This window comes from Phyllostomus discolor, chromosome 14, assembly GCF_004126475.2.
Source record: "Phyllostomus discolor isolate MPI-MPIP mPhyDis1 chromosome 14, mPhyDis1.pri.v3, whole genome shotgun sequence".
NCBI classification, from domain to species: domain Eukaryota; kingdom Metazoa; phylum Chordata; class Mammalia; order Chiroptera; family Phyllostomidae; genus Phyllostomus; species Phyllostomus discolor.
This window is the reverse complement of record NC_040916.2, coordinates 8,815,456-8,838,975: the sequence shown is the minus strand read 5'-3', so window position 1 is coordinate 8,838,975 and position 23,520 is coordinate 8,815,456.

Here is a 23,520-nt window from a genome sequence, read left to right as displayed (position 1 = left end):
AGGCTTGTGCCCTGACTGGGAATCGAACCTGCGATACTTTGGTTCGCAGCCCGTGCTCAATCCACTGAGCTACGCCAGCCAGGGCTACTACTGCCTTTTTTATAAGGAACTCAGATACGAGTGGCCTTTAAATACCAAAGAGGCCCCAGTGCAGAGGGTGAACTCTATGTTCCTGCCCACGGCCTTCTTTGCCCGGCACGCCTGTATCCTCTTACATCCTAATTGAGAATTAGCACCTGATAAAAGATGACTAGTTAAAATATGTATATACATGGGTGAGAAAAAGTCGGTTTACAGTTGTTTGCATGGAAAATAATACCATAATAAATAAGTAATAACACAAGAATAAACTCTGGGCTTCCCGTGCTCACAGCTGTAAACTTACTGTTTCCCATCCTTGTACGTAAATATACATATGCATATATATCAACATCTTTATTTTCAGTGGCTTCCTAACTTTATTGTGTGAACATAGCAAATTATGTAACAATTCCCTATTGTTTGAACTTTAAATTTCCTTTTTCTGTTTTGTTCTTATAAAGAATGTTTTCATAAACATGGTATTATGCATAGATCTTTGCACCCTTGCCTAATTATTTCCTTGAAGAGGATGATTTTTGCAGCTTCTGAGGTATATTACCATATTACGCTCCACAAGATTTGTCGCCACTTAGTCCCGACGGCAGCACATAGATGTCCATTCCCCACCTTCTCACCCACAGCAGCCATTCTGATTCTTTTTAATCTTTGCCATCTGAAGAGCAAAAAGCTCATATCATTGTGTTAAGTCACACTGTTTTATTACCTGAGGTCGAACCTGGTTTACGTCTGTCCTTGTATTTGCATTTCTTCTCTCATGATTTGCTTTTCTGTAGCATTTGGCTGCTTTACCTCCACAATGTGTGTCTCAGTTTCCTAGGGCTGCGGTGACGAATTGTTACAGTCTAGGTGGCACAGAACTGCAGATGTTTGTCCTCTCGCAGCTCCGGAGGCTGGGAGTCCGAATTAAAGCGGCGGCAGGGCCTCGCTCCCCCTGAAGACTCTAAGGACGGATCCTCCCTTGCCTCCCCCTGGGTTTCGTGGGGTTGCCAGCCATCCCTGGTGTTGCTGGCTGGTAGCGGCACTACTTTAATTTCTGCCGCTGTCTCCCCTCCGCTTCTCTGTGTGTCTCCAAACCTTCCTTTCCCTCTACAGACACCAGTCACTGGAGCAGGCCCATCCTCAGTCACCAAGGCCACCAGGTGGCCTCAGTCATCAAGATAAGATGACCTCATCTTGATGCTATCTGCAAAGACCCTATCTCCAAAGGTCACGTTCACAGGGCCTGAGGGGGTTAAGTATTGAACATATTTTTTTGGTGGGGGCAGTTTAATCCACTACATTGTGCTTCTATTTTTCTTATTCATTTGTGGCATCTTCATGCTTGATCTTTTTAAAAAAATTTTTTTTAAAGGTTTTATTTATTTTTAGAGAGAGGGGAAGGGAGGGAGAAAGAGAGGGAGAGAAACATCAATGTGAGAGAGAAACATCAATCAGCTGCCTCTCACATATGCCCTGATGGGGGTACAGAACTCACAACCCAGGCATGTGCCCTGACTGGGCATTGAACCGGCGACCTTTTGCTGTGCAGGACGACACCCAGACAACTGAGCCACACCAATTTGGGCATGCTTCATCTTTTAGCTACGTTGGCTCACACTGCAGAGAGGATCAGAGATTTGACTGGAGTTCAGGATGGTTGGTTCCTGTGCCGCCCTGTGAGTCATGAGACCTATGGGTCTCAGGAACTGCTGCATTAACCCTTTCCCCCCGGAGAAGCTAAGTGATGGAGGAGGGGGGAGGGAGGTTATCCTCCTGGCACTGCTGCCAGTGACCGTTGACAGGTATTCCATCAGTGGGCGTGGAAGCCAGTTGTTAGGTGGACGATGGTCAGGATGGGAAAGAGGCTGAGCCACCAATGGCAGCTTCTGAATCATAAATAAGTGAATGAATGACCTCTGGGGTTGGGCAGGGGGTCATCTGGCTTTATTGGGACTTTATGGACTTCTGTGAGGCTTTTTGCCTAACGTTGGCTTCTTAAAAGCATCATGTGGCTTTATCCCTGTTTCTCAAGTACTCAGGCATTTCAGTAGCAGCTCTGAATGGGTCTTGTTCACATGTTACAGAACCATTACAAGCTGAGAAGAGCCTCTGCTCTCCCTGACCTCTGAGAGGCTCTTTCCTAGATAGGTAGGAGGATAGAGAAGAATGGGCTCCGATTTCCAGATGGATTACGTTGGAGCAGTAAGCTCACGGGGACTGCCATTGGGGCCTGAATCTGGATCCTTCCCTTCTGCAACTTGCCCTGGGAAGAGCCGAGAGCAAGGCAGGGCTCCTGAGAGGAGCTGGAGTCTCTGAGATGAGAAGTGCCTTGTCCCAAGGTGGTGAGGGTGCAGTGTGACCGTCAGTCTGCCCCCTAATGGGCCTGGGGCCACAACCAGTGTGGCCAGTTCAACCTCCTTCTTTCACTGGGGTGGCAAGCGGTGCCAAGGACAGAAGAGAGAGGGGGATGGGGAAAAGAGCACCCACCACCACCATTTGCTGCTCTGGGAAAGGTGTGTGCATCAACACGGGTAGCTTCCAGAACTCAAAACCCTCCCGCGGGGAAAATGCTGGGGTAGAAAACTCCCGAATTTAGGAGAAAATAGAGACTTGCTTTTGATTCCAGCTCTGTCATTTACCAGCTGAGTAGAATGAGTCACTCTCTCAATCTCTTATTTTCTGCTTTGTAAGAGTCAGATAATATTTTGATAAATTATTTACAGAACAAAATAAAATAATGTATGTGGAAAAACTCATTAGGGTTTGGCATGTAGTAGGTACGAAGTAAACCTTAGTTTATTTTTTACTGACTGTGTTTTTCCCCATCTTATTATATGTAATAGGATGGGAGCAGTAACCCTGAATGATTTTTCCTAAAATCACCCCTTCAGCTGAAGGTCTGTCAGCTGAAGGTCTGTCATGGCACCTTTCATCCCATGTGGCTGAGGCTCTGTCCCTTAAGTAGGCTTTTGAAAAGTTTCTGTTCTCTTTACCTGACCTGAGGCAGTATGTCACCGACCTGGCAGGCCTTGTGGGGCATGGCTGGGAGGACGCTGATACGGAGAGGTGGAGGAGGAGAGCTAGGGCTCAGGTCTGCTCTGGGCGAGCAGGCCTGAGCGGCCCCTGTGGATGCACAGTGGATTGGAGGCAGGTGGCACATCTGTCTGTCTCCCTTGGGAAATGTTGGTCACACAGGCTGGCTATTTCTCCTCTAGGCAAATGGGAACCGGGGGTCCTGGGAGAGTTGGGAGAGTGTGAAGATGAGGGCATTGCCGGCTTACAGGTGGGGAATATGCGACCGAGAGGGTCACCATGGGAAGCAGCTGAACCACAAGTCCTGGCAGACTATCAAAACAAGTTATAAACTTGAAGGGGCTAGTCAGAAAGGGGAGTCCAGGTGGAAAGGCCAGGAGACAGCATCCCGGAAAGCCAGAGGTGAGGGTGCAGAGTGTGCCCAGGTGGCTGGTGGAGATGGAGCTATGTCCTGAGATGGGGGCTGCAGAGGTGTTTCCTACAGCCCCACAGCCTCGGCAGGGGCCATGATGACTGGGTGGGACTACTAGGGTTTTCCCTGCCACCCCAAACTGGCCTCGAACCCCCACTTCCCTGATTGGTCCTAACCACTGTTCTTGTCTCTCATCCTAAGGGTAAGAAAACTTGACTCTTAATGTGGAGGCTCCGGAATCCAGGCCCTTCTTGCCCCTTTGAATTGTGACTGTAGGATCCACCACCGGAGACCAACGAATGAAGGCCAGTGCAGTGAGCAGAGGTGAATGCTTCTGGAAACCTCTTCTCTGCTTTGGAATAACTTTATGGAATTGCAGTAGCTGGGAGACATACTCAGAGCAGCTGAGACACCCAGACCTGAAGGTTTAGCTCCTAGGAGCATTGACTCCTCAAGAGGCAGCCTTTTGGCCCAGGCCAGGTGGCTCAGTTGGTTGGAGCATCATCCCATACACTAAAGGTTCTGGGTTTGATTCCTGGTCTGGGCACATACCTAGGTTGCAGGTCGATCCCTGGTAGGGGTGTATGTGGGAGGCAACCAATTGATGTTTCCCTCTTACATCAACATTTCTCTCTCTAAAAATCAGCAAAAACATATCCTTGGGTGAGTATTAAAAAAAATCAGCCTTTTGAAAGACTAGGCATTTTCACTGGGCGGGGTGGGGGGCATGAGATACCACATGAGATACTTTGATCTTCTCAGGGGGCTTATAATTCCATAGATTAAAATCCTGAATGGGGGACGTTATACTCCATATGATTGAATGCGTGATTCATTTGACACTGAGAATAAAACCAGGTTGAATAATAAGAAAATACAAGCCTCAGAGGATCTGAGGGAAGCCTTGAAATCACTGTCGAGTCATAAATTAACACCCATAACGAGAATGGAAATTTACCCTGAATTCAGGACACTCTGTTTTTTATTTTTTCCATTGAGTTTAAATGCTTTCCATAAATCCCAAATATTTTGGGGCTGTAAAGATGATTAAACACCTGAAATGTAGTTCCCTGGGACATAAGAAGAAAAATATTAAGCACTTTCTTCAAGTCGATGAGTGAGGACTGAGTTATGGTTTCTTTGAATTGTGAGACTTGTGCCTTCTTTACTTAGGTCAAAAGGAAATGAAGAGAAAGAAAATCAATAGGAAAATGACTCTCGTACTTGAATCATTATTTCCTTTTTCCACCAGGGACGTGCTATTGGTTTGTAGAAGGAATAGTACAGTGATTGAAAACACACGTTAGAAAACCTGGAAACAAAGTGTGGGGCAGTGGCCTGACCAGGAAGATCCTTGCTCCACCATCATTCTGCCCTCTTCATGCCCCTGCCCCCATTCTCTTCATCCACCAGTCTGGCACGGCTGCTGCCTTAATGCTGCTGTGACGTTACATATTTATAGGGTGATTCGTCTTTCGAGATGGGTTTGTGCCTATCATTGCAAATGGTCCACCCGTGCGCATTCTATCAGCTCTTCCCACAAATATTGAACTTATGTATGACATCCCTGGTGCTGGCATTTCTTCCACTTGCTATAAATGGGTCCCTGCCTGCAGCTTGATGTCCTTGGTCACAAGCCAGGTGGTCAAGTCGATAAGCCTTCATTGATTACCAGTTCACAGATCCTACTGTTTGATGTGTGAGGTAGAGTAGCATGTTGGTCAGCTGGCACCAGGGATTAAGGGCAGAGGCTTCTTATCCACAGGATTTATTATCTCCACCGTTTGGAGAGGTTAATTAACTTACCCAAGTTTCCAGACAGCAGATTTGAACTCAAGTCTCCTTAATCTTAAGGGGAAAGTAAGGAGTAACAGAGAGGATAACTGGGAAGTTTAGATGAATTCTAAAGCTGGGCTGCCATGGACAGCAGATTTTTTTTCACACTCTCCAGCTGTGCCCTGACTTTGGTGAACTGAGTTTATTTGATGTGTTGGAACAGATGGACAAATATGTGATTTGCATAATTCTAGGTACTTCGGGGTTTAAGAGTACCAACTGGGGCCTTACTTTCACAGCCTCTGCCATGGAAGATGCGAGTCAAAAGGGAACAAAGTTGAAGTCTTGGATGATGAAATCTTGGGAATCAAGAAGTAATTCACAGAGTCAGGCAGATAGCTGAGACCAGCTATAAACAGAGGAACTGGCCAGGAAGTTCAGATCTGGAGAGAAAGGGAGTCAACTCTGAAACCTGGAAAAGTCCCCTGAATTGGTGGAGTAAGAGGGCAAAGATCCCGCTGGGGTGAATGACCCCATTTCGCAATTTTGATGGCTTTCCAGCCTATAAGCCTAGCCTCTCTATAGCTGGTGGCCTAACTTGAATCCTATCCTAGTGCCTTGGGGGCCCTGTCTTGTCTCTCTCTGGATCAGCCTTGGGGTCAGACTGGCAGCAGGCATTCCTTGGATGGTGACTTCTTCTTACAGTCTAGGTCCTAAATGCCAATTGCTACTTGGGTTCTTTGCCCTGTGCTCTGTCTTTTGCCATCCCCTTCACCCACCAGGAATTCTCCCTCCAGAAACAACAACCTGAATCACGTCTGGAGTCACAACAGCCTCCAACATTGCACCTCAGCCTCACCCTGGAGGGAAGATGCCTCCAGACTCTGCCTCTGCAGTCAGTGTCCCCAGCGCCTGTCTCTCTCCAGTCCTTGAGCCAATCTTGGATCTGTCACTCTTTCTGCCTCCTTGATTCATCAAGGGACATCTCAAACCTGGATTCTGCTCTCAGAGAGCCTGCAGTCTTGCAAAATAAAGCAAGGAGTATGCAAGCAAAAGAGATGGAGAGCATTTCAAAGTAGGACACAGTCTGGTGCAACGTCACAGCCCTGTAATATTATATGTGGTAGCAAGCTGGAGAAAGGGAAGCAGAACATACAACTGGAGTCAGGAAGGGCTCCATGGAGGAGGCGAAGGGTGGACTGAACTGCGAGGACTGAGTCTTTGGTCTTTCATTTCCCCACCCTGGCTACAGATGCTAAAATGGGAGTCCTAAAATGAAACACAAAAGTGTATCAGAAGGAAACATATATAGGGTGGGTATTTCTCAAGTCAAGTGGATGACTATAGGTAGTCATCACGGACTTGACTTAGTACCGCTAGCACGCATGTCTGTTTTTGTTTGTTTATTTCCCTGTTTGGCACTTCTGGGCTGCCAGCCCTTTCTCTTTCAGCCTGGGACATGGGGGCAGTCAGTACAGGGAACAAGGAACAACTACTTTTCTTGTCAGATTTTCAGACTTCCAGGCCTTTCTAAACTTTTCTTAGCTAATTAACTCTGAGGTTTTGGTCCCACCAACTGGTTGGAGTGCCAGAGCTTATGAGAATGAGCTAAGGGGCCTCCAGTCAGTAGGGCATCACTTGGCAGACAAAGGTCCTAGAGCTGGAAGACAAGCCCCCAAACACTCCTCTGTGGTTTTACCCAGAGCTGCCCCCAGCCCTGTGGAAGAGATGGGAAAGGCTTACCCTCAGGTGGGAGAATCCATCCCTATAGTTTATGACCCTGAGGCCTCAGCTTCTGGAGTTCCTTTTACTTGCTTTGCTCATGTTCTGAATCAAGAGGGGCAACTGAATTGTTTTTCATCTTGATACTGCTGGTGCTTAACATAGTCCAATGTAAATTGATGAAGAAAAATAATGAATGAGTAAATAAGAAAATAAGTGAGTAACATTCACTGTGAGAACTAATGCATAACAGCCACTATGAGAAGTCTATTGTGTAACCATGTGAAATAAATATCTACTAATTCACTGCCTTTTTTGTGGTTGTCCCTGGAGATGGGCGATTGCTTAACAGGAAGGAAGAGGACTGGGGAACCCAGAAGCCCAGAGCTTTAAATATGGAGAAATGCAAGATGGCTCTTCATCTTTACTATTCCAAAGGGAGGGCTGAGTGGCCAGGAGTGGGTCTATGTTGTCTTTCACCTCCCCTCCTGCCCTTGGACCTATACCCCTCCAGCCATACTACTGTCCAAGTAAGGCTGGTATGGGAAATTCCCCTGGGAAAGACCTGTAAGCCTGTGGCTCTCTTTTAAAGTAGGGGTTTCTGTGGTGGAGAGGGAATGGGGACTATTACCCTGAAAGCTAAGCTTAATTAATTTTCAAAATGGCAAAAGAAAACAAAGGTTGTGCCTATTCTAATAAACGTTCCATCATGAGTGACTGTTCCAATGACAGAGGGTTTTAGAGTCCAGAAGCTGGAGCACGGCTTGGTCTACCTGGGTGGGCTTCCTGGGCCTCCACCTACTCCTTCACAAAAAGTCTGCAGCACACGTGCGCGCACACACACACACACACACACACACACACACACTCACTCCCACCACACGCAAACACACCAGTGTTCTGCCAGCCCCGAGATCTTTCTGCTATTAACTTGTGATACCTCTCTCCTGGTGTCTGTTTCGGCTGATGCTAAAGTGACTTGTTTTCCTTTGGAGATTTTTGAGAAATTCCAGGTAGTTGGACAAAGTCAGGATGTGGGATGTGAAAGGTCACCATGGGTAACATCTGGTTGGATGCAATGCAGAGGGATACCTATCGGCTTTTCAGAGCTCAGGAGCGATACCTATCAGCTTTTCAGAAAATCAGAGATTTTCCTTCGGGTGAAAATGTCATCATTTTTCCCGGGGGCTCATTTTCTTCTCAATAGGAGGTAAATGGACTTGAGGCTGCTCTGGAATTGAGTTTTTGAAGAAAAAAAAACTTTTTTTTTGATCATCACCCAAGCTTTCAACTTTTAAATCGGAATCCCCTGGAGCCAGAGTCATAGGAATAGGTAGGAATGTGAGAGCCACTAAGGGTCCCCAGGAGTCCAACTAGCTGGTCTCTCTTACTAGGGTCCTCTATTAACTCCAAAGGGAGTATTTGGATCACTTCCCATGATGCAGTTCAGGCCCCATTAATAGCATTAGGGCAGCCTAATGGACAGCTAGTCAGAGGAGGTGCATATTCAGGGGTAATTCTTTTTTTTTTTTTAAAGATTTTATTTTTTTATTTTTAGAGTGCAAAGGGAGGGAGAGAGAGAGAGGAAGAGAGAGAGAGAAACATCACTGTGCGGTTGCTGGGGGTTATGGCCTGCAACCCAGGAATGTACCCTGGCTGGGAATCGAACCTGGGACACTTTGGTTCCCAGTCCGTGCTCAATCCACTGAGCTACGCCAGCCAGGGCGTAAGATCTTATTTATTTATTTTTAGAGAGGGAAGGGGGGGAGAAAGAGAGAGAGAGAAACATCAATGTGCGGTTGCCGGGGGTCATGGCCTGCAACCCAGGCATGTGCCCTGACTGGGAATCGAACCTGTGACACTTTGGTTCGCAGCCTGAGCTCAATCCACTGAGCTATGCCAGCCAGGGTGGTAATTCTTTAAACATAGAAATGTTTTTCTCCTCTGTCTCTCTTTCCCATGGTCTCTCTCCTCCTTTAGTTTTCTCTGCTTGGGTTTCCCAGTCTGCCTCTTTTGCCTGGCTCTCATTTCCTAACTGCACTGGGTTGAATAGTGACCCCCACCCCCCAGTTCATGCCCTACCTAGAATAGAGCCTCAGAATGTGATCTTTTTTGGAAATAGAGTTGTTCAGGTGAAATTAGTTAAGTTAAAAATGAGAGCATACTGGAGTAGGCTGGGCCCTTAATCCCATCCAGTGGTGGCCCAATCAGGGGAGAAAACTGAAGCAGACACACATCCAGGGAGAAGGCCAGAAGGGTGATGAAGGCAGACGTAGAAGTGATGCCTCTTCAAGCCAGGGAGTGCCAGGGATCGCTGGCAATCACCAGAAGCTAGGAAGAGGCAAGGAAGGATTCTTTCCTGGAGGCTTCCGAGAGAACATGGCGCTGCCGACATCTTGGTTTCGAATTTCTAGTTTCCAGAACTGTGGGAGAATGTGTTGTTTTAAGCCACCCAGTTTGTGGTAACTTGTTACATCAGCCCCAGGAAACAAATACATTTATCACTGAGTTCCTGCATCCTTTCTTCCCTATCTACGGCTTGTTTTTTTCTGATCCAAACTATTAACCTCATCCATCACTTTCCTGGCGCCGGGTATCAGCTGGCTCTTTCTCTCTGAGGGCAAAGCTAACATCTGTGGACTCACAGCTCAACAACTGTGTGGGCTGCTTCTCTCCTCAGAACTGTCAGGGCTTGTAAATATTTAATGAACAAAACCTCCTTTTGACCTGATCATCCCAAGCAAGTGGGTTTTCTTTAAAGAGCACAGAAAGATTCCAGGATCTGAGTTTTAAATTTCCACTGGGCCTTAGACAATTCTCTTAACCTATCTGAACCCCAATGTCTTCATCGATGAAATAAGGAAACCACTTCTCTTGCCTGCCTCCGGAGAATGCTGCTGGTGGGAGAGAACCTTCAAATATACAGCGTAGGATGCTGTGAACATTTTACAGCCTTTTGTTATTCAGACTTAGGAAGCTGGGGTGAAATAAACATTTACTGAACACCCAGATGACAGGGAATTTTTGGAATAGTCTTACACTGAATCTTTAAAGCAATCTGCTAGACCAGTGATTCCCATTTTTAAGTGAGGGGGAAGGAAAAGTTGAAGAGAAGTGCAGAGACATCACATGCACAAAAAAATGGTGAAAACCCTAATTAAATCCAATTTTCTGATGTCCAATCCACAGGTTTTTCTGCTACACTACATTGTGACCCTCTTACGCGTTGATTGATTGATTTTTAAAGGCATACTTCCTGCCCACTTTGAAGTATTTCTCTCACCCCTCAAAAGAAGATACTAACCCAACAGAATCTCTTCTGTTGTTTAAGGTGAGGTTTAATTTTCTGGGCATTGTAAAAAAAAATGCCCCAAAACCACAGAGGAAACAGTTTAGTGGAATAATTGGTAAGAGAAGTCAGGAGCCTACCAGACGGTAACGGGCTTGGAGTGCTTGTAAAGTCGAAGTTGAAGCAAAGCTTGGAGGACACAAGGAAAGACTGCATCCAGAAAGGAGGAGGGGGTCAAATCCAGGAGTCAGAGTGGGTTAGAGAATGTGCAGATTCGGTCCCACACTCTACAAGTGATGGGGAGTCAGTTTGGAGATGTAGAATCTCATCTGCATTGTGTGTGTGTGTGTGTGTGTGTGTGTGTGTCTGTGTGTGTGTGTCTGTGTGTAATAAAGACAGGGAAAAGATTTATGTCCTAGGCATCTTCTGAAAAACATACACTCTTGAGAGCTCACCACTTTCTCCCCCACTGACTTCTCCACTGTCTACACAGCTGACTTGCTGAGCCTTTCTTTTTTTTTTTTTTTCCAGAACAACGAAAATGCCAGCTCCTCCTTCAGGCTTCTATCTGACATCTCTCACTACGGAGGGGGCAGAGCCCTTTTCTTCCCTCAAGTCTTCCCACCCCGAGTGTGATTAGGGCAAAGAAAAGCTCGTAAAAAAGAAAATCAAACGTCAGGTAATTACAGCCCATAATTTGTTTGTCTTTAAGAAGCGCATACAGAGAAGCATCACTCACTCTGAGGATCCCAGCACAGGCAGATGCATCATTTATACTGAAGTATATTATCTGCTGTGATATTTATGATGAAATGAGTTTGCCAGCTATCGTCTATCAGGTCATAAACATCTTACTCAGGCTTGAAAAATGGCTTTCAATATGGCCTTGATGCAAGGCTGGGGCGGATGTGCACTGGGTGACTTTCTTGGTCCTGCTGCTCCCAGAAACAGGGTGCGTGGGGCTGTCTCATGTATAACCCCACCCCTTCCTCAGTCCAGTGAGAGCACAGGTTCTTAAGGGCAGAGTCCATACCTTGCTCTCACCTTTGTGTCCCTGTGTGTGGCACGTAGTTGATGACAACAAAGAAATAAAATGAACTGATTCACGTATGAGGATGTTTATATTCTAGGATTATGGTGTCATGAATTTCTGGGGAAAACAGAAGAAATATTACACTTTGCATCACCGACAGTCATTTATTTATCAATTCATTTATTCAATCATGCCTTCCCTCACTGGTTTAACACATGCTCATCAAGCATGACTGTGTGCAAGGTGCTCTACTAGGTGCTGTGTGGGCTAAAATGATTAAGATGTGGATTCCACCTATAAGGCCCTTACGGTCTAGCATGGAAGATGAGAGAGAAATCAATGGTAATGAGAAGACAATAGAGTCATAAAAATGCTGTAGGTGTTCTGAGGGTGAACAGATATCCCTTCTAGCTGGAGGTAGGGGTGGGTGTCAGAACAGGATTAGAATGGATGGCGTATTTATTTTTTGTTTGCAGGTAACCTAAATCAGAGCTCATCTAGCTTTAGATGTTGAGGTTCATGGTACCACACAGATTTTAAAGAAGTATTCAACCAATAAGTCTCAGGCAGGGTGGGTGGCAGAGATCCCCAGGGGCCTCACTGGTGAATGTGTGTCTCTTCCCTTGAGAGTCCCTCTGTCAATATGATTCAGCGTCAGTGATCCTCTGTCTTTCTGATCCAACCCTCAAACTTCCAGGAGAGGTATTATGATTAAGCAAGTTGTGTGTCAGGAATTCAGCCCCCAACTAATTAACTATGGCTAAGGGGACTGTGCCCAGAAACATGGCTGCTAAGGCCTCCTTCAGGCAGTAGGAGCAGGTCCCAGAAAAGAGGGGCTGGGCACCTCCTTTGGGAGCTGGGTAAGATTTGAATGTGTATGGGCATGATTGTGAAGGACATTCCAGGTGCAGGAAGTACAAAGCCCAAACCCTCCTCACCAGGACTCTCTCCCTTGGCTCCTATCTGTTCTCCCAGCCTCAGCTGTGGTCATTCATTTCCTCTTCTTTTCCAGATGGGCTTGTGATGAGTGTGCACCTGTGAACATGTATGTGCGTGCTCATATAAGCATGTGTGACTGTGATTATATATGAGTGTATGTGCATGTTTGTGCAGGTGTGCAAATGTGTGTGTGTGTTCCAGCGTGTGTGAGTGTGAGTGTGGGTATGTGCAAGTGTGCGAGCCTCTGCATTCTGCTTTGGGCAGGGCAGTGGGGCAAGGTCACAGTCAACAGCCAATCTGAACCTTCTATACCAAGTGGGTTTCTCCTTAGTGTAGCTTTTATGATGTGAGATGAGTTTCTTGTCCTGAACCTGAAAGAATTACAAAAACTACTAAATGCTCTCTTTTGTTAAACTATCTTCTATATGTGCTGGCTCAGACAGTGAAGTAGAGCAGGGGAGAATAATACCTATTCTGCAACATGACTGTTTTACCAGGTCCAAATCTAGTACCTTCTTGCCTGCAGCATACATTTGTTTCATCCCCTTGAACTTTCTCTATGTGTCAATGTAAGAATGTCCAAACCCATAGAGAATTTTTCTAAGAGTTTACTTGAGCCAAATTGATGACATGCTGGAAAACAAGATCTCAAATGCTCCAGAGAATGACAGTTTTGTAGTTCCTTTTATACATTTGCAATTAAGGAGGGAACACGTAAGGAAGATTACATGACGGTGGGAGAGAGCAAGGTGGGGGAAATCTTTACAACTGGATTACAGGATAGTTAACAGGATTATGAGCTCTCTTGAGGGTGGCTATACCTCTGAGAGGTCTGGAAAAGAGGTACTTCTGGCATTTCAAAAGTACATTAACTTTGACACTCAAGAACAATGGATAGGACTTATCTGAGGCAAAGACAAACCTTTTATGAGCGTAGGGGAGAGACTACCTCCTGTAACCTGACCAACTAGGCATTTATGATCAGATCACCCTATGAGGTTACTTTTGGTCAGTAAATTTTTCAGATTTATTACAGGGCCCCTTTTTCATTCGCGTATATGTTCTTTCTTATGATAATCCCTAGGCTGAATATAGCCATATGTCTTTCTCTTCCTGGTCACCTCATTCCCAGACAAATAATTCTGGTTCTGTCTGCTCCTGTGTGCTCCCTTTCCTGGCCCATAAATTCGTGGGCTGTTCCGCTGCAAGCCCTTGGTGTTTCTCTATTTCCTTCTTGTCCATTGCTCTGTATGCCCGTTGAAGCCCCATGTCTTCCCCAACAGCTTTACAAAGTAGACTTTGTTTCTTTCTCTCCACTGAGGATCAAATAGAGACACATGCTCCACCAGGGGGTGGTCTGTGTCTCAGTAGAGAAGTCATGTGAAAAGGCTTGCAGGAACGGACAGCAGTTGCATGAAACTGAAAAACAAAAACAACAAAACCCTGGGCGTCCTTCCGGGCATGAAGAGTGGCCTCCCCTCGCAGGTACCAGTGAGAGAGTGCTGCATGCGTATCTCATTGGACTTATGTTCATGTAGGAAATATTCATGGTTGGGCCAAATACTCATGCTCCCCACAGCTCTCATTGTTACAATGGGAGAGAGTAGGAGTCTTGCCCACCTCACTAAGCCCTTTATAAAGGAGCCACCTGGCTGGTCCTGCTGCTGTGTTCCCCACTGGAGGAAGCCCACTGGGTGTACATCGCAGTTATATCCCAGAAGCACAGTCCCAGTTTTTTATCAGCTGCAGTTAATTTGTAAATTATTAACCTTTCAAAAGCCAATGGTTGCTCAAGGCCTTCCAGCCCACCTTGAGTATCAGAGCAGTGCTTGAGGATTTGTGGGGGAGGATGGGACAGAGCTGGAGTTGGGACAGGAGGATGGGAATGGCATTGTTCAGGGGGCAGAATGTGTTCCCCATCCTGAAGGGGAGTAGAACTCAGACCCAGAGTCAGCAGAAGCCCCGCCTTTTCCTCCCCCAGGCCCAGGAGATCCAGCCACTGGAAAACCCATGTGGGAGACGATGTCCCTCAGTGCCCTATGACAGCACTGAGAGGCGCTCTGCCTGAGGCCACCCTGCCGCTCCAGGCTGACGTTTTACAGTTTAGCTTAGTTTTGAATGAAGCACGGAATTCTGGACAGTGCACTAAAAACTCTCCCAAAATACCGGAACTCCACTTTGGATTAGTAGATGAGAAGTTCTGCTTGTCATCCTATGTGAAATTTAATGCCTTTCTGAGTCTCCCCTAAACTGCTGTGGGTACCTTAGGAGCAGAAAATGTGACTTAATCATCTCCAGATCCTCTGACTAGCACAGGGCCTGATATTTTTCAGGGACCTAGTGAATTCTTGCTGAGTGAGCAGTTAGCTCAAGTTCTTTAAGGTCCTCAGGACTAGAAAGTTAGCCTTTGTTAAAGCAAAGCCATAATTCAAAATTTAATCTATTTATATTCAAATACAATACCGTATAGTATGTTACAAGTCACTTATTGACTGTTATGGGTTGCCGCAATTTCCCAACAATGATGTGTCAGTAATAGGGTTAGGTGGTCTCTGTGCAGACGGTCTGCAGAATATTCTCTCTCTTGCTGGTCACCATCAGGGAAGCCTGTCATCTGATTAAGTAGCTTGAGGCTGGAAGTTATCCGATATTTCTCTTGCCCACTACACTATTTACTGAGCAATACAAAGTGACCAAAAAATAGAGGGAGCATTTACCCAGAAGGATGTTATAAATAAAGCCATCACCTTTACTTTTATTAAACTACTTACAATGCAGAGACTGTATAGCAAGGTGAAAACATCAGAGTCTTCAGTGTTATGAAAAGTTAAATTCTAGTCCCAATATTAGTTCATAATATGTACCTTGAGCAAATTGCTTAAAAACTCTGAGACTCAGTTTCCTCATCTGTAAAATGGAGATATACTACCTACCTCATAAGGTTATTGTGAAGACTGAATGGGTTAATGCTTGGAGAGAAGTCAGAATAGCGCTTAACACACAGTAAGGGCTCAGTAATTGCTAACTATCATCATCGTCACCATCATCACCATCATGAGGAGCAAGTGAGAAATTATACCTTCAGGACCTTGCATAGTACCTGGTGTACAATAGGCACTCAACAGATGAAAGCCAACTAGAACTAATAACTCTAGTTAGAAATGACAGATAATATATCTGAAAGTTATGCAAAGAAAAAAGATCTGTGTTTCTGACACTCAAAGTCAGTCTGTTCCAGGCTACTAAGATCTGCTATTTCTCCAGAAACGGGGGAGCTACAAGACAGAACTAATATTTATTGATCATTTGCTTTATACCAGCTACAGTGCCAGTGGCTTTACAAACACTTTTTTTTCTTGTAAACTAACAATTTATAATCCTTTTATAGACAATTCACCTAAGGCCTAGGGAGATTAAATCTCTCCCCCAAGTTTGCAGTAGTTAATAGCGTTGGAGCTATGATTTTGATGGGATACACTTGGACTCTGTAGCCTGTGTTCTTTCCACTGCCCGAATCTACCTTTTCAATAAAAATGTCCCAGACTTTCTGGTGTTCTCCGATGCTCTCCTGACCTTCCTTTGATGTGTAGGAAGCAGGCACACCTTGGCTCGGGCTGCATTTTCTGTTTGTCAAAAGAGACTTCTCGGGGGCTATGGCCTGGAGTGCAGCTCAACAAACATCTGTGTGATCGCCGAGTGCCAAGCACCACACTAAGACGTGGGCTAACTAAGATGGATAGGACATGGTGGAGGCTGTCCTTGAGAAAGTCAGAGCCTAGAGACAGATTCCATGTAACCAGATAATGTCAGCATCATGAGGAGAGGTGAAGGGCAGAGGGGTGCCTAGGGAGCTGCAGGGGTACTGAGGAGGGGCAGAAGGGAAGTCTGGGCTTTGAACCAAGGTTTATGGAAGAGGAGATGCAAGAACTGAGTGTTAAAAGGTAATAGCCAGACAAGGGAAGGTGGGACTGGTGTTCAGGAAGAGGAGAGAGCAGGTGCAAAGCCCTGGAGGTGAGGAGCAGCGTGGAGTGTCTGGGGCACTCCAGGCCATTTAGATTTCCCAAAGTGGAAAATGCAACGCTGAAGTGGGCAGATATCAAGTAGGAAGTGCAGGCAGGATCAGGTATCAGATGCCCTTGTATGCGTGTCTTGGAGTCTGGGCTTTATTATGTACATGCTGGGGTGCCAGTAAAGAAGAATAGGTAGGAGGGTTGTAGCGGAGGTAAGCAAGGCTGGAAGTAAGGGGACTAGATGGATGACTACTTTCCACGTGAAAAGATGGTGAAGGTAGCAATGGTAGGAACGGGGAAGAAGGCAGGGATTCAAAAAGTGTCAGATGACGAAGTCTTCAAGATCTACTAATTGACTGGGTTTGGGAGAGAGGTAAAGAGAGGTGTTGAGGGTGATTTCAGACAACTGGGAAAATGATGGTGCAACCAACAGAGAGAAAACTAAGAGGAGGAGGCTTATGGGGAAAACATAGAGCGCTGACTGTTGCTCATGTTGAATCTGGGGTGCTTATGGGACACCCGAGTGAGGATGAATGTCTAGCAGGCAGTGTACCCTGAGACCGAAACTGAGGAGAATGTCATCAGGGTTGAGAACCATCACTCCTTGGCCACACTGAAGCCCAGAATGTGTTTCTTCTTGACTCCACTGGTCTTACAGCTTCCTTACTCTCTATTTACATGTTTCGGTATGTGTGGAAAACCAGTTTGTCTGACTTGGACTCCCATTCATAACATGATGTTTCACCCTCGTGTCTGTATTTATGCTGTTGTTTTCTTCAGAAGAACTTTGCACTTTCTTTATCCAGTTAATTCCTACTCAGCCTTCAAGGCTCAGCTCTAAGTTCAGGGGCAAATATTTAAATCAAATTCTACAGAATCTCCAGGATCCTCATAGTCCTCAAGGTGGACAAACAATTAATTTGTTCTGCCCAATCACCCTGAGTTGCATCAGCAGACACCTTGCATGCCACTGGGTTTCCTCTCCCCTTTTCTCCTTCCCTTCTCTCCCAGGCTTCTTTCAAGTCTTCTTTTGGGACCAGCACTTTCATACTCTGAAAGTCTAGGAGTAGTGGCTTCAAATTGAAAAGCTTCCCTCCCAGTGGGATTCTGCATGGAAATGCCCCCATGCCCCATCCCCTGCCCTGCGTGGGGTCTTTCAGCCTCTCCAGTGACCTGCATTGGATAACTGGAAGTCAATCATGAGTCAAAATGACAAACTCACATCAGAGGAAGCTGTTGTTTGGGCCTAGAAGCTCTGAAATTAATACCTTTAATCATGGAAACTAAAGTGAAACAAAAATAGGAAGGAAGAAAGGCAAGAAGAAAGGGAGGGGAAGGGGGGAAAGAAAGAGGAAATAGGAAATATTTATTGAGGTTTTACTATGCACTGTAATTTGCTCAGTAAGCAAGTCCATTCAGCTTTCATTTACTGAGCACCTACTCTGTTCCCAACACTGAGGATGCAGGCAGAGGTGAATGAGCACTTACTGGAGTTTTGCAAGCTTATGACCTAGTGGAATGGCCAAGCACATACTGAATACACACAGGGTGGTTGTTATGGACTAAAGGTTATGGAAACACAGAGGAGAGAACAATTTTCTCTAGGAAGAAAGGTAGGTCATGGGAGATTTTATAAAGAGCTGAAAGGGGTTTCTAGGCAAAGATGGGGTGGAAGAGGGTCTTAAGCAAAGATCTTCAGGAACAGAGGCAAGGGAGCATGCACACATACACACACACTGTGTGGGGATTATTGAGCACTTTGGTGCAAAGCAGCTGCTATATCCCAGTGTCCAATAGACCAGCTCCCTGTGTATTTACTTTCTTTATTTGCTTTTAATAATTAGGCACTAAGGAAGTGGCTTTGATTGTCAGCCCCACTCTCGAGGTTAATTAGATATTTCCAAATAACTTGCCAAATGCTTGCTTTTGTCCCAAGCTTGGCTTCCCCTTTCTCTCCCTTTTCCCAAACACTGATTTCTCTGGGGAGCTCTTGTTGGAGAATTGACTGGAGCTAATTATTTCAGATAATTAAGATTGCTAAACAGAAGCAATTTGATTCTTTCTATTTCTTTATTTTTTGGAGAAGTGTTAATGCTGCATGGTGTGCCATCAATAAAACTCCTTTTAAAAGGTTAAGTTGGCTGACTGCAATATTGAATTGAGAATGACTGGGCTCCAATGAAATCCAGTAAAGATATTTAGCAGAGTAATAAAGTTTATTTGGGAACAAATGGCTTTTTCTTATCAGAGTTTTCTTTCACTTGAGGCGGTGTTGAAATTGGGAAGAACTGAGTCAGCCTGAGCCAACCGTATTAAAAGAAGTTTGTTTTCCGGGACCTCTGCCCCACGTACCTTCCCTGCCTGCCTTGCACCATGCACCATCCTCTGGCCTGTGCTCTCACACTGTCACACCCCCTTTCCCTCTTTCTCCTCCAAGCATGGGTCCCTCCAAACCTGCAGTTCTCTCAGGTGTCCTCTGCATCTCAAGTACGTGACACATAGATCAGAACAATTTTTGGAGAAGGGCTGGAATATGCAGTATTGAAAAAAAAACAGCCTGAGTTTGTTGCCAACAGTTCAACATTTGGAGGTCCAGATTCCCAGCTTCTAGAAGCCTGGCATTCCTCAATAGTAGCAATTGACTGGAGCAGACCTGCTGCTGCCCCCTTTAGAGCAGGCCTGTGGGCTCTGGCTTACCAGCACCCCCTGCAGCCGTCTTCATTTATTATTGTACCTGTTTGGCCCTGCGGGTGTTTAAGTTTGAAGCCCCTGATGGAAATTACTCTTCCCGTGTTCTCTCTTCCTCATTGTACCCAAGCTAGCATTTTCTCTTTTCTCAGACAGATTTTAATTTTGTGATAAGAAAACAATCTGATTAAACAAATCCATTTACTGAGAGAAAATGACTGATAGTCAGCTTATTTTCACCAGGGAGATTGCATTTTTAAACTATTTCACTTGGACGTCTGTTAAAATTTTGGGCCATGTGTCAAAGGGAAGTGAAGAATGTTAAGTGGCACAGGGGCAGTGTTGGATAGCCAGGTTTTCTTTTCCCGGCTGTCTTTAAATACTTCCTTTCATGTCCTTTAGTGGAGAAAGAGGGGGCTTTGTGTTCAGACAGATCTGGGTTCACGTCAGGCTTGTCACTTGTTATCTCTGGTTAACTTCATAAGGTTTCTTTTTTTAAGATTTTATTTATTTATTTTTAGAGAGGGGGGAGGGAAGGAGAAAGAGAGAGAGAAACATCAATTCATGGTTGCCTCTCATGTGCTCCCAAATGGAGACCTGGCCTGCAATCCAGGCATGTGCCCTGACTGAGAATTGAACTGGCGACCCTTTGGTTTGCAGGCCCATGCTCAATCCACTGAGCTACGCCAGCCAGGGCTCACACGGTTTCTGTTCCTCGGTCTCCACAGCTGGTCATAGAGTTTGTTCTTAAGATGGTCGAAAGTCTCTGCTGAGCTGGCCAATGTAATGTGCTCCTAGCATAGCAGCTGCCCAGGAACCGCTCCTCTTCTCACTGCTACCTTACTTTCATTTGGGCCTGGGGATGGATATTGTGCATGTGTCTGGATGACTACAGTATCCTTGTCTCGTTTTTTTTTAAAAGATTTTATTTATTTATTTTTAGAGAAGGAAGGGAGGGAGGGAGGGAGAGAGAGAAACATCAATGTATGGTTGCTGGGGGTTATGGCCTGCAACCCAGGAATGTACCCTGGCTGGGAATTGAACCTGGGACACTTTGGTTCCCAGCCAGTGCTCAATCCACTGAGCTATGCCAGCCAGGGCCCTTGTCTCGTTTTTTATTTAAAAAGAATTATATTCAATATTACCATTAGAAAACACACCCACTGTTTTAAAAGTACACATTTAAATTGGTTGATTTGGTGACGTGTGTACCAGCCATCATCCAAGCTAGGAATTGCACATAGTATTCTTGAATCACTATTCTTTGTTTCTTCAGTGCATCCATTTATTCAACAAGCCTTTAGTGGGTGCTGCATTAGTCAGCTTTCACTAGGTTATAATGAGGTGAGAAACAACCCCCAAACCTCAGTGACTAACAACCAAATACTTATTTCTTCTTTATTACTGGTTGCTGGTCAGCCGTGGCTGTGCTCTGAGTGTGTTTCAGCTTCTGGGATCCAGGATAAAGGAGCAGCCTCTGTCTGGGCTGTGCTGTCCTCATGGCAGAGGGGAAGGGAGCTGGTGAAATCAGGCATCCCTTACAGCTTCTTTTTGAACTGGCCCACTGTCGCTTCCTCTTACATCTCATTGGCCAAAACAAGTCACATGATCATGTGGGACGTGATGGGCAGGAGAGCTACTGCTCCTTTAGGAAAGCACTGCAAGTCATGGGCAATGGGGAGGGAAGGTTAACCCTCTTACAGGGAAGAGGGGAGCAAGTACCCAGGAACACTGCACTTAGTGCTGGGCATAAGGGAACAGGTGAGATAATGGACTGTTTCCTCATTAAACTCACAGCTTAGAGAGGAAGAAGGACTTGACAACAAGTACAGGGAAATATAATAAATGGTAATCATAGCTCTCATTGAGCACTGCTCTAAGACATTTCCATGTATTAAGTAATTCAATCCTCACACGACTCTATGAAGTAGGAACTGGTATGATCTCCTTCCCATTTTAGAAGTGAGAGACAGAGGCATCCAGCAGTCGAGAATCTCACCCAAGATCACACAGGCAATAAATACACAGCAGAGATTAGTCCCAACCCTGGGTTATCTGGCCCGGGTAGGCTTGCTTAACCATGGCATTGGGTTGTCACTTTGAGAATGACGGCAGTGTCACATAGGCTTCACTGGCCCAGGCTGGAGGCGGGAAAGTGGTGGCAGTGGATGAAATGGGTCTTACGGACTGGGGGCAGGGGGTGCTGTAAGCAGGTGCAGGAATAGGCATGCCTCATGGAGAGGAACAAAGAGAGAGAGGCTCAGAGTGGAGCAGTGTGCCAAGTGTGCCACCGTGAGCAATTCGGTGCTGCTGAAGCCAGAGGTGCGTGTGGCTGCAGAGGTGGGGTGGGGCCAGATCGCGGGGGTTGGGCTTTATCTTGGTCTCTGGGGAACTATTTAGGGTGGATATAAGAGTGCAGGAGTGGGAGCAGGGGGACGAGTGTGAAGTAAGGCGATTGCAATATGACCCTCTGCCCCCTCCCCAAAGGGGATTTTCTACTAGGAAATTCATTTTCCCACTTCATAGTCATCTTTTCTTAGCTGCCTGCCTCTGTCTCCTTGGGGCAGGGTGCCGAGCGTGGAGTGGGGCTGGTAGGCCCTGTGCTGGTAAAGGGCAACCCGTCTGAGGAGGCGGCAGTATTTCCTTCCGTGTCACACAGTATCCTACAGGTCTGCACAAACACGGAGTGTTTTTGTTGTCCCTGAGCAGGAGGATACTGGCAACTTAATTTTTCTCAAGGGTACAGTGCTGAATGTTATTTATTGTTCTGACTCTGAATTCAGTGGTGTCTTTTTTCTGTTTCCTGCTGACAGATGATTTGCTCTCAAACAATTAACAGATTGAAGGCTGCATTCTGTCTCCTCATGGGCTTCCACCAGGCGCCCTTGGGTGCACAAGAGGAGAAAGGCTTTCTTCTTGATCCTATTACTGCTGCCCAGCATTGAGAAGGATTAATGAACCCACCAGGTTTTGCTTCATTACCAGGAAGAAAGAAAAGCCAGTGACAGTGGAATTCCGATGTAGGGCATATGAAGACTTGGCTGGGCTATGTGACAGGGGGCAGGTGGGGTGACCCAGTGCCTGTGACAGTCCCTCAGACCCGTGCGTCTTCATCCCCAGAATTCACACTTCTATTTCAGAAGTCAACCCCGGTCCCAGAGCTGAGCCCCACAGGAGCCAATACGAAACAGTCTCGTCCCTCAGGTGCTTACTGTCTAGAAGGAATTGGGAGCATAGTCAACCCCACCTCTCAGGGTTGTTGTGAGAATTAATTAAATGTGGTACCATGTGTGAAAGTACCTTGTATCTAAGCAGTATGTGTTAGTTATTATATTAATGTTTGATACACAGACATTTGAACAATTATTGAGCCCTTCTGCAGCCAAAGGCTATACTTGGAGCTAACGGTTATGGGAAAGAATGAAAAGACATTGGTTTTGTTGCTCAGGGAGGTCCAACAGATGCAGATATGAAATAGTTGAATGACGTAGTCAGGGCTCCAAACAAGTTTCATCTTACATGCTAACTAACCATGGCTATGTAGCTCCAGCCACCTGGAGTATTATGCTGCAAAATATTCTGAAACTCTTTCTAGGATCAGATGAAAAGGATGTTGTGGCAGATTAGAAATGAATGCCAAGGTCACAAACTCCACCCATAGTGATATACATACTAGGTATTTACAGTGCCTGCTATTCGGTAGCAAACCAAATGATACAAATGACCAACTATTATAGTGAGTTAGCAAAAGCTGGCATCCGTGTTGGCTTGTGTGGTTAGCAAAAAAAAAAAAGGGTGGAGGAACTAAAAGTTAAGCTTGGCTTTGAATTATGAGCATGACTTCAATGGGGAGAGAGGAAGACTGTTTTAGTGATGGGAGCAGGATGCAGGGCATCTGGCAGGAAGCGTGCGTGGCACAGTGTGAAGAACCCTGAACAGAGTCAGGAGACTGGTCCACAGCCTGTGTGTCCCAGAGGTGAGCCACGTGGCCTGGGCCACTGAAGTCCAATGGTCTCAGAATTTCTATAAATAAATTACAGAGCTGGAGTTATTGTTCTTCAATTTTCTTTCTAATTCTGTAAAACACTGCATCTATGGGTGAGATGAGCCATGGCAAGATTGTATTTCATGGAATAAAATGGTCCCACAAGCTGCTTGTCATCAAATACTTTTGAGAAATTCTGAATTCTATAGGTTTATTGACTCTTATTACTCCCCTTCATTCTTTCTTCAAGCCACTCCAACTGGTCCTTAGAGTTGGTGCTTGTTTTTATTATAATTATTATGATGGTAGCAAAGATGGGGCAAGGTGGGTTCCACAACATTTCAAAATATGAATCAATTACATGTAAGTAATGAAGATCAATTGTATGTAAATAATGAAGAGTCAAAGCAAAGATGACAAATGTTCCTGCCCTGGCTAGTGTGTCTCAGTGGATTGAGTGCTGGACTATGAGCCAAAGGGTCACTGGTTTGATTCCTAGTCAGGTCACATGCTTGGGTTGCAAGCCAGGTCCCCAGTAGGGGGCGCTTGAGA